Source organism: Rhinolophus sinicus, linkage group LG07 (assembly GCF_036562045.2).
Source record: "Rhinolophus sinicus isolate RSC01 linkage group LG07, ASM3656204v1, whole genome shotgun sequence".
NCBI lineage: Eukaryota > Metazoa > Chordata > Mammalia > Chiroptera > Rhinolophidae > Rhinolophus > Rhinolophus sinicus.
Genome location: NC_133757.1, coordinates 117,846,170 through 117,858,208, shown reverse-complemented (window position 1 = coordinate 117,858,208; position 12,039 = coordinate 117,846,170). Strand labels below are relative to the sequence as shown.

The 12,039-nt window shown below is 30.7% G+C and overlaps 1 long non-coding RNA gene across 1 annotated transcript; it reads right to left on the bottom strand.

Annotated features, from left to right (window-relative positions):
• Positions 1 to 579: 579 nt before the first annotated feature.
• LOC141572758 (uncharacterized) lies at positions 580 to 6,933 on the bottom strand. The gene is made up of 2 exons (XR_012498222.1): positions 4,761 to 6,933; positions 580 to 2,833 (listed from the first exon to the last, which is right to left on the bottom strand). It is a non-coding gene; the product is annotated as an uncharacterized LOC141572758 (long non-coding RNA).
• Positions 6,934 to 12,039: the final 5,106 nt, after the last annotated feature.

Sequence of the window (12,039 nt, the reverse complement as noted above, 5' to 3'; positions counted from 1 at the left end):
GTACATTTCTTGAAGTTAAAAAAATCTACCTTTACAAATCGTTTTCAACCAAAGTCCATCATTTAACATTAGGGTTTGCTCTTCTAGTGTTGTACATTCCATAGATTTGGACAAATATTTCTACTAGTTGTAGTCAGAAGAAACAACATTAAGACGATACACAAATGCCTAAGCGACTGCCCTACTCAGAGTCACAATGCATGATGGCTATGATCATGAAAGAGTATTTTGCATTCGTAAATATGTCTTCATAGTTGCTAAGTCAAACATTTTGACTCTGAATTTTTATTAAACGATGTCAAAATGAAGATAAAGAAATCCAAGGACCATATAAACATTTCAAATATGTTTAATACTAAATAAAGAGTAACTTTTAAATAATTGAGTTTTGTCAAACTATCACCATTTTGTCATAATTAAGTGACATAATCTTATTATTTAACATGTTTCAAAGCACTGCTTTATTTTCTTCAAGAAAATGGACTAAATTCTGGGAAAGTACATGGAGTCACAATTTATTTGGTAAGAAAAATTTGACGACGATTTTGAAGGCCAAAAAGTCACACTCTTTTAGATATGTTGCAACTCTAAATTGTATATATATGTTTTTTATTATCTTAATGGTGGAACTTATCCCCCAAGTTTCTCATTTATACTAAAGATATCTAAATTTTAGTTAAATGACCCTGAATGTATATTGTTGTGATATAATGAATATAATCAGTTATAAAATTGTCAGTAACCCAATTCATCATTGCAAAAGTTGTGACAGAAGTATTCATGACATATACAAGAATAAAATTGTTCAGATGTAATATAGTCAAATAAATTTATAAAAACTCCAATACAGTTTGGTCTACCAAAGATGAAATTTTAAAAAGAAGTTTGGAAAGCAAAGTAACTTAGAAAGTACTTTAAATAGAAATCCCCAATCCATAAAATATGTTTTAGTCCCTTGTTAAAAAAATAAATAAATAAATAAATAATGTGATTTACATTAAACATAGTAGCACAAGTTATTCAGCGTAATGAAGGAAAAGGTAAAGACTGACAGTCAAAAGGGAATTTCCCTGGGTGGATTAAATGTGATGAGAATAAAATCTTTAACAGTTAAGTAGCTTTTTAGAAATTGTTGAAAACCAAAAGTCTCTAGGCTCTCATATTGCTTAGTTCACTAATGAGTAAGTGAGTGAAATTATTGTGTCCCCTTGATTTATTAGTTATTTGGAATTTATTTTTAAAAGTAGAAACAAAGTGCTGGGTTGGTTAAGTTCATGAGGTCAACAATCATACCAGCATGTTTCATTATGCATCTGTAACTAGTATGATTCCCCAGTAAATATAAAATGTGAGACACAGAGAGAAATATGAATACAGGTTTTGCTGAAAATGATATCCATTTAAACTACTGATTAGTAAAAACTGTATAAAACATTCATACTCTAGTTAACTTTAGATTTGTGTTTTAGTTTTCACTTTTATAATCAGAAAGTTCTTGAAGAGAACCTGTTACTTGATCTAAATATTAACGTATAACAGTGTATATAGCCTATGGTGTTGTTTTCTTTTGTTTCTTTTTTCAATACTACATAATGTTAAAAGGTAAAGGTTTCCCCCACTACCTGAAAAATAGTGTGTTCCTATGAAAACTTTCATAAGCTAAAATGGCTTAAAACAAAGTGCATGCATACCTGCTTGCACTAACCCAAAACAAAACAAAACAAAAAATCAAAGAGCATGTTTGCTTTATGAAAAAGGCTGTTACTGTACCAATGTAGGTCTTTCATAAAAGGGAAGTGACGGCATGGATTTCGGAAAGCAGGGCATATTTCTCTGTCTGCAAGAGCAGAGTCATTTCATAAATACATTTCCCAGGCTGGAGCTTGTTCTTTATCCAGTTGGGCCACTCTGAGCCCCTCCACAGCACCTGGCTTTCTAGCATTTTCCCTTCTTCTCCGTCATTCACATTTTAATTGAGACTTATAACATTTCCTGAGAATCTAATGATTGCCATAGCAGTTCTTAAAATTAGATAAAAACCTTGCGCAAATAAAGTTTTGATTTGCTATGGATGTCACAGTTCAATGAATCTTATTCAACCAGTGTTTATACAGTGTCGTTCTTTTTCAAATCATGCTTGAATTCTGTAAATTGTGGTCTTTTGTTTCTTAGTTGACAGAGTGTTACTTCAGTGGATTTAGAAGCCATAGATTAAGGATCCAGTGCTTTCTGAGGCTATGGTTAGTTGTTGAACTTCTTGAATCCCTTTTTGTATGAGGAAATAACTCTTCTTCTTCTTCTTTGGTGGTACTTCTGATGCTCTTGTGCTTACCTTGCCACTGCAATAATGCCTTTTCACCAATTATGTATAGGAAATGGTTTTCCACAACCTATTCCACTGTAATCATCATGCTTCTCACCGAGACTCTGCAAGAACATTACCCTTGTTATCCCATTCACAAGAAAAAGGTTCTTAGCATTCGTCCTTCTAGGGTCTAACACTTGCAATTTACATGGGACATGTTGTGGAGCAAGTGTAATTTTTTTTTTTTTAATTAAAGTTTATTGGGGTGACAATTGCTAGTAAAGTTACATAGGTCTCAGGTGTACAATTCTGTAATACATGATCTATATATTACATTGTGTGTTCACCACCCAGAGTCAGTTCAGGAGGAGGGTGGTAGATGAGGGTAAAGGGATCAAGTATAATATTCTTATTTGTTTTAAATAAAGTGACAGAATAATATCAACATAAAGAGAAAGTGAATAACACAACAAGGACAAGGAGAGAGAATCAGCCATAAAAAGTCCATATCCAGAGAGTAGTTGAACACTGGGGGGAAAAAAAGAAAAAGATATCTGTTAACAATTGAAAGCCTATAATCTTATAAATACATAATTAATACTAAAATGAAATAGTAACTTCCCAGCAATATATTCATCAACTTTAACCTACAGCAAATCCTACTCCAATACCTCTGCCCCTTACTTGAAGACATGCACAGGAAAATAGAGGCACAACGTTTGGATTTCTCTCTTGGCCAGTTTTCTCTGGATCTGTTCAAAATAAATTTGATGCCACTGCTTGAAGTATTTTAATTAAAATTATCTTTAATTATTAGTCCTTAAATGGCATACAATAATAATATTTAGTTTATAGAAATATATACTACCTAACAACATTTTAAAAACATTTTTTGTGGTTAATTTTTTCAAGGGATACAAAACAGAAAGCTGGTCACCAACTGATATGGGTTTCACCCAGGAGTTTATTTTTGAAAATCCTGTGAGAATAGGTTGTGTCATTGGAATTAACCTCTGGTCATTCGCAAAAGGTGAAAAAATTCACAGACTCAGCCTGAAATGAGGAGAGCAAGGAAGTAACTCTATTCAAGGATGCCGGCATAAAAGTTGCCGGGGCAGACAACTGTGCCTAACTTTAGGTTAGCTTTTTCTTATACAGGAAAGGGTAGGTAAATTTCCTTATGGCAGGACATGTGATGTATAGACTGAGGTCATCTGATTGACATATGTTGGTTATGTAACTAGTTTCTTTCTCTGCATGCCCTTACCCAGAATGCATACAGAAAAACCCATCTGGGGGTGCCAAGCCTTAATGTTCATTTTATTTTAATTGTATTATAATAAGGCTAGAGTTCAAGTAACAGACAGGTTTTAACAGTTTGGGGATGTGTGAAGAATCAGTTAATACCAGTTGGATCTTTTCTCCTTTTTTTAGGAGTGTTTGGACATTTTGATTTATTTCTGTGGAATGCACCTGTGTGGTTCCTGGGGTGGGGATACAGGCCTGGGCAGTCCCCCTTGAGGCTCACTTTTATTAACCCTTTTCTGCCTCATCAGAATATATTTCTCCTCATTTTAGTGGTGTCCAAATGAGAATTTACGTCAATAACAATCATTTATTGTGTGCTCAATTTGTGTTGCCTGTTGACTAGAGAGGTGATGTGAGTTGGCATGAAAAGGAAGAATATTAAGTATATAGAACTTGACTCCAAAGAACTGATTTATTTGGAAATGTTAATGGACACACAAAATCACTTAAATATTTTGATCAGAAAATAAAAATAGCACTATTGGTCATAGAAAATCAGTGTTTCGTTTTTTTTTAAGTCATTAAATATCAAGTTCAAGGTTATAGTCTGTAGTTATAGAACCACTAAGGCCCTAGGTTCTACATTAATTCTCATCGGGAGATTTATTTTTAAAATTTATTAGACAGAATATTATTCCAATGCAATATTATTCCAATGTATCAAAATCACTTATATAAACTTTAACATTTTTTCATCCATATTAGGAAACAATAAATTTTACAAATATTTGCACAAATATTAGAACTAATACATATGAATGAAATATTATATTATTCTTTATGGAAACTCAGTGTGCCTGTCACTTAACCTGGGAGGAATATCTGTTATATTAAGTGACACAGTGTCAATGCACAGCCCCCTCAATTCAGGAAACTCTACAAGAAAATACATAAATCACATTTACCACACAATTTCCAATTTACTGGGTAGGGCATAAAATATCTCTTCCTCTTCAGATACTGCTATTCTCAGCACATTAACTTAACAATGCACTTGGAATGTATACATGTTTCTGACATTGAGGAAATTCTGCATATATATGAATAAAGCTCTAAAATTCTAAAGTAAATCTATTAAATGCTTATTTTTGAACAAGTTATTTTAAAAATATTTTCCCCTAAATAAATTTAATTTTAATTCACTTACCAAATACTTACATCACAACTGACCATATACCAACCAGGGTTAAGTATTGGAGATGTAAATATACAAGCATAAAAATGTTTAAAAAATTAACTCCAAGGAGCAGTCTGTTGAGAGAAATAAAGGTAATGAAATGACCACAAAAAAATTAAACTTTCAAAATACTTATAAATAGTGTATTATGAGAGCATCTAAACCCAGATTTTTGGAATATATGACATTGTCTAAAAGAGATCAGGATGATAGTTTTAGGAATCGTGTTTTTCCAGTTGTTAGGTAGAACCTTGAATGTGAATGTGATCTCCATTCACAGACAGAACATAGCATAAAACTTAAAGCTTGGACTCTAGTGGGAGGCAAACATTATTTAAATCCTCTTGCAAATCCATTCTTCCCATAGCCCTATAATTGTCTCTACTACATGGCCCTGTTGTCATTCTCACAGTAGATTATCAAAAGAAGTGACCTCACGAGTCAATCCATAGGTTGGGAAATAATTTCTTTCTTTCTGGATTGCAAGATTCTTGCCCAAGAAAGACAGTGGAAAGTTCAGTGAAAGAAAGGGATGCATCTGAGTTTCTTCCAAAGTGTCAAAATGAAATTCAAAGAAAAAGTGAGCAGTTCTTGGTGTGTTTGCTGTTTTGTCTTGTTTGGGGAGGGGACGTGGGGAGGCTAAAATCAGAGAAAATGCTTCCTAAAGATGAAGTCCCATAGTAGAAATTCATGAACTACTATTTGTTGTCGTTGTAGTTATAGTTTATTATAAGTATTATTCTTGATATTATTATATTTAATAGGGAAGTATATAATTAAAATAATGACCTACTCCATGGAGTTATTTTAGATCATGAATCCATTTCCAGTTCAAATCTCCATAAGTCCCATTATACCCAAGTTCTTCCATTTCCCAGTAGATCTATTCTCTGGCTATTTAAAAAAATTTGTGAAATTTAGTCTTGTCAAAGACATTCTTAATTTGCGCTTTTCAAATTGTTTCAGTAAATAAAGGCCCCTCTCATCTTTTATTGGTTGAGCTACCAAAAAATGCCTAATGAACATAGGAAAAGTCTTAATGAAAATAATGAGGATTAGAACTGATTACTGAAAGGATGTAGCAGATATGCATAAATTGGTAGATATTGTTCTATTTTAGTTTATGAATTCCTAGTAATTTCAGAAAATGTATTCTTACTTCTTGACTGAAACTATGTTTTTGCTCATTTAATAGTAATTTATATATATTTACATTCTCTAACAAAACTGTAAATTTCTTGAGAAGTGGAAGGCTGACCTGATCACCTTTTTGTGTTAATGATATTCAAAGTGTGATTTTTCACAGTAGCGTTTCAATGGTTTGTTGTTTAAATTTAAATATCTGGGAAATTAGCTTTTATGTAAAGTGAAGTCATTGCTTATTTAGACAAAATAGAAACAAAATGAAAAGCGATTCTCATATCACCAGAGCAAGATTTCTCTATTTTTTAAAAATTAAAACAGTAAAAACAACAATTTTATCAAGATGCACGATACATGTAATCTCAAGGTGATGTTTATATCATGAGCCTGTGCAGGCATTTATCAAAAATGTTGAACATCTCAGATGCTATTGTAAGTTACTGCAATTGTAACGCTATTTTATTTTCTACTGATTTGTGAATCTTCCATCCAATTACAAAAATAAAGGTCAGGAAACAGTGGAGTCACTCCAAATTTGCTGATGCTCTAATAGCATTCAGAATATTTATAAAATCTAAATTCATAGTTTCAAACTGTGGTTTTCATGTTTAACATGTTTAAACACTGGCTTTGAGTAATGTTTCTTTTTTTCTTTTTCTTTGTTATGTTTCTTCCCGCCAAAAAAGAAAAATCTGATTCTCCAAACTTGTTGCATTGATTAGTTTTAGGAAAAATGAGTTTTCTGGTTTTAGGGCAAAGCAGAAGGCTCATTTGTTAAATTAGGCATTTGCCTAATAGATATAGGAAGATCAGCAAGATTAAGGTCATGGATCTTTTCTTGTTGTCAGATAATGTGTTAAATAAAATCAAAGGGATGATAAACAAGGGTAATTGCAGAGAAAAGCATTCCCTTAGGGTTCAATCCAGAAATCTTCTAAAATGTAAATTTTCAGGAAAGACACTCAAACTCCTCTAAGGTAGAAACTAGCGGGCAAATAAGATAAACATTTTCAGGGATTAAAACATTCTATTCACTTTTTTTTTAAATGATAAAAATTACATATGTTAGAATTCTGATCTATGAATACATATCCAGCAAATTTGTGAAGTCATTTCTGGTAAAAGCCAATATATTTTTAAGACAAAAAAGTAATATGTCTTAAAGTGTCATAATAATTAAATTATTTAAACCAGATGGAAAACAAATTTAAATTATTTTGTTTTTAAAAACACGTAGCATGAGCATGAAAAGGACTCGTTAAAATTATTACCTAAGTAAGAAACAGAAAAGGCAATGAAGTATAAGAACAAATAATGCAAAAACTGTTGTTTTATTTATAGAAAATTATATCATTTTGATGGTTGTACTGAATCAGAATCTATAATGTTCTCTGGGGAAAAAAAAACAGTTGACTAAGAAAATCTAGGTTCAGAGTCTAAAATAAAAATCATAAATAAGAAATCTAGACAAAGATTAAAAAGAGCCAATGAATGTCAGAATTTTAATGCCTACTCTTAAATTTGAACACTGGCAAGATGAAATGCTTCATTACTGAGAACACAGACATAGCATAATTTTATTAATTAAAGGAATCACATTAAAGTTAAGTGGACATTTTATGAAGCTTGTGAGAAAGATATACATCTGACTTTTGTTACATTTTTTTTCTGTTTCTAACCATAAATAAGAAAGGTAAATAGTTACTGAACTTGAGCCATGAACCTAAAGGAGAGAGGACTCAGAAAGCATTCAGTATTTACCCTTTTTTCAAAATGATAAAACTCTAACATAAAAAGATGGGTGCGGCAGCAATATTATTGTAGATATTTTTATATTCTATTAAATTGCAGAATTTTGAAACTAAACCAGAATTTTGAAACTAAAAATGTTGTAATAGTTTATTACACAAATCTTTAAGTTTGAATCTGGGAACAAATATTATTTGATGAAACAAAACCTAATTTTTTGGGAAGAAGGTTTTTGATTAGGAATAATAATTAAGTTGTAGTTAAATAAACCCCATTGTAAAAACAGTGAACACAGTTTGTTAATTGTGCCATTTTATTTCTAGATATATAAAGAGGAAGTAAAAGGCAGGGCTACTAAAACTATATATTTAGAGTAATTAACAGAATTGAAAAATAATTGATTGTTGTGTTTAAATGTCAAGGCTGATATGCTGTTTTACTTGCCTTTTATTTTACATTCCATTGCCTTACGCCTTACAATCTATATACACTATATTTCAGTTTTCCTTCCCAAAACTGACAAAAAAATGACAAAAAAATTTCCAAAACTGACAAAAAAATGAAGTCCCTTATATCAGCAAGGCAAACAAATCCACATTGAATAATATATTCTTGATAAAAATCAATATTATTTTAATGAGGTTTAATGTATTACAGTGCCACTATGCCATTTCTTTCATGTAATTAAAAATTTCATTAGTAAAACTTGACCACAAGGGTGAGGGATCCTTGCCCTAAAAATCTCAAAAAGTGGGTGGGAAGAAAAGAGATATAGGGGATTTTTAAAGTTCCTGCTACATGTGAATTACCATAAACAAAAATTAAAAAAAATTAAAAATAGGTAACTTTAGGACCATAGAGCAAAATTTTAGAAGTCACAGAAAAAATATTCAAGGCTAGAGTACACTATGATGTATATCAGGTAGTAAAAGTAGTTTTCATTAGTTTATTCGCTTATCACCTACAGTGTTCAAAGCTGTAAACGGGAGTATAATTGGTACCCAGTCATTGCTATTTGCAATTCTTAATTTCTTAGCATATACTAAATTCAATTTAAAACAAACTAATTCACAAAATAAACTGATGAATAAATATTTTGTATGACCAACGTATAAATAGTTTAAAATATTAATTTATAAGTAATAGCATTTAAAAACAATAATTATGTGCTAACAACCCCAGTTCCAAACAAAAGTATCTATTTTGAGAACCCTAAAATCCCATTCAAAGAACTCTAGTAATAAGACATTCACAATTAATGAATATCTAGTGTAGTACAAATATGAGGCAGACATATAAATATTATATGAGTGGTACCAAATATAAAAGAGAGAAGTAAGAAAAATATATTCATGAGGAATGAATAATTATTATAATATTTGGAATAGCATCTTTAAGAAATATAACTTAAGAAATCGAGAAGGAACACATTCTTAGAAACCATATATTACATCATTCATGAGCATGTAAGTACCAAATATGTAAAACAAGTTCTTAGAAGATAATGCAAAGCCTCACCTTAGATGGTGACTTTACAGAATCTAAACTATTAAACAAGCGTTTTTTCACAGCTGTTAAAAACAAATACAAAAGTTAATTTCTGGTAACTTGTGGGACTTCTTTATGTTTCTAAAACTCTATTTTTTTCTTTTTAAAATTTAGAACTTAGGTTTCTAATTTTATCTTAACATTTAAAACTATCCACTAACATCTAAACTTATTTTGTTGACTGAATACAAAATAACATGTAAAACTTATATACCAGGGATGCAAAAAAAATGTATACACATGACTTGTATTCATCATTTGTTATCAGTATATATTGAGTATTACAATTTTAATACAATTTTTTCCTTTCTTAAAATGTGTATACTTTTTTTTGGCACCGTGTGTGTGTGTGTGTGTGTGTGTGTGTGTGTGTGTGTGTGTGTGTGTATCTATATAGATAGATATCTTTCTTTTTTTTACCACTTTAAAATTCATACCTAAATCCTAAGGGCAGCGGTTTGTTAATTTTCATATGGAGACAAGTTTCTTTATCATTATATTTAGCTTTTAATAAAGGCTGACATTTTAAAATGTATATCTTGTTCAGATTTGGAATACATAATTCTATGTAAAAATAATGACATATTTTTATACAATGTGATTATATCTTAAATTCAAATTTCAGTGAATTGAAAAGATGAAATTATATACCTGGGTTCATATGAATAATATTTTCCTCATAATGTTTTTATACATACATATATTGTAAATACATTTTGGAGCATATCATTTGCCCTATACTTTGTTGTGATTTTGAAGATACTCATTTTAACATAAAATGTTATTTAATGTAGAAGTTATTTATGTAACATAGTTTGTTCCTTAATGTTTATACAACATAAAATGAATTAGGAAAAATCATGATGGGGAAATACACTTCTGTAAGTTTTTCACAAATTATCATTATAGTGTGTTTTTCTCTTAATCTGTTTTTACAAATTGCATCCGAATAGCCTTGGGTTCTTGAAGATCTTTAGCAATAACAGTACATCCTGGAGACAGCTTTTATCTTGTATTGATCATCAAATAATCTTGGCCTTGATGGCACATTGGCCTTCAATAATATTTACAAACCGTTTTTACAATGTTTTCTAAAATACACAAAATGCATATATTCTTGGCCTCAATTGGAGAGGTTGATGTTATCATTTTAACATTCTTATTGCCCTAAAAACCCAACACCATTACACTTAATGTGTGCATATTCAAATATGTTTTAGTTCACTCTGAGTTTTTCTTTTTTTGTTTTTCTTTAATCGGATGAATTAAACTCCCAAACTAATCCTGGGTTTAAAACCTCTATTTTACAGTAATAAAGTGATCAGGAATACCATACACTTGTCATTTTCCATTATACCTAAAATAAGAGCTTCTAAAATTACAGTTACCTATCTTTTTGGTCTGTAAATTAGGGGAGCTTTCTCTTCTAGACCTATCAACTAATTTCTGGTTCATTTATTTCCTTTGGCAGATAAATTGGTCTTACATTTGAAAAGTGTTCCATTATAGGAAGAGGCTAAGTGGTAACAATTTTCTACCACATTATAAAGATAAGACTGTCAAGAGCACTATGTATATCCAGTTTCCAAATAATGAACAAGAGAAATAAACAATCACAGAATCCTTGTTTTCTTTTATACCATAATTCCATAAAGAAAAATTTGGTTTGGTTCCCGGTAACATTCGCTGATCATAAATTTAAATAATAAATAAAAAATAAAAAATAAATGAATACACACTCACACAGCGAGAGAGAGAGTCCCAAAAAAATGTATACACATTTTAAGAAAGGAAAAAGCTGTATTAAAATTATAATACTCAATATACACTGATAACAAAAGATGAATGCAAATCATGTGTATACTTTTTCTTGGCACCTCTGATATCACCCCTGAGATATACATATCCGGGGTGATATATACATTTGTTTAAGGAGACCACTGGAAGTCAATTTCTTAAAATTTCTTTTAAAAATGGGGAGGTGGGCTTGAAAAGTTAATTATCACTAAATATAGAATGTTTTGTGTGTGTGAGTTTTCCCACAAATTACCATTATAGTGTGTTTTTCTTCTTAATCTATTTTTAAAAATTGCATCTGAATAGCCTTAGGTTCTTGCAGATCTTTAACAGTCACAGTCCATCAGGTGACAGCTTTTATCTTGTATTGATCAGCAGATAATCTTGGGCTATAATTTAGCTTTCGTTTGTATATATATATATATATGATAAATAATATATAAATACATACACTATATATATGTATACATATATAAATACATACACTATATATATGTATTTATATATTATTTATCACATATATATAGTGTATTATTTATCACATATTTTATTTAGCTCTTGCTACAAGCAATCATTGTATTCATATGTATTTTTTTAGTTAATACAACCAATAACATTAATGATCTATATTACAACTCAATTTGAAAACTTATTTTTATCAAAAGAGTTTAAATAACAGAACTCATAAGTGGCACATCTGGGATTCCAACAAATACCTGTCTGATTTAAAAAATCATAAAATCACAATGTTATCCCACTGTACCATACGTTCTTTTGGAAACACATTTTCCTCTTGAATGATAAGTGACGAATTCGAATAGCCCTGAAGGCTCCGTGTCTTCCTCCCGGAGCTGAGCCTAGAGTTGATTCAAAAGGACCGAAGTATCTGAACAGGAACAGGGTGATACCAGCCATCAGACTCCAGAGGTGCCCTGTCTCTAACAAAGTACTCTATAAGCAGGAGTTTCCATCTTTACTTGATCACATGTATTTCTGCCCCCTGTCTCCTGAC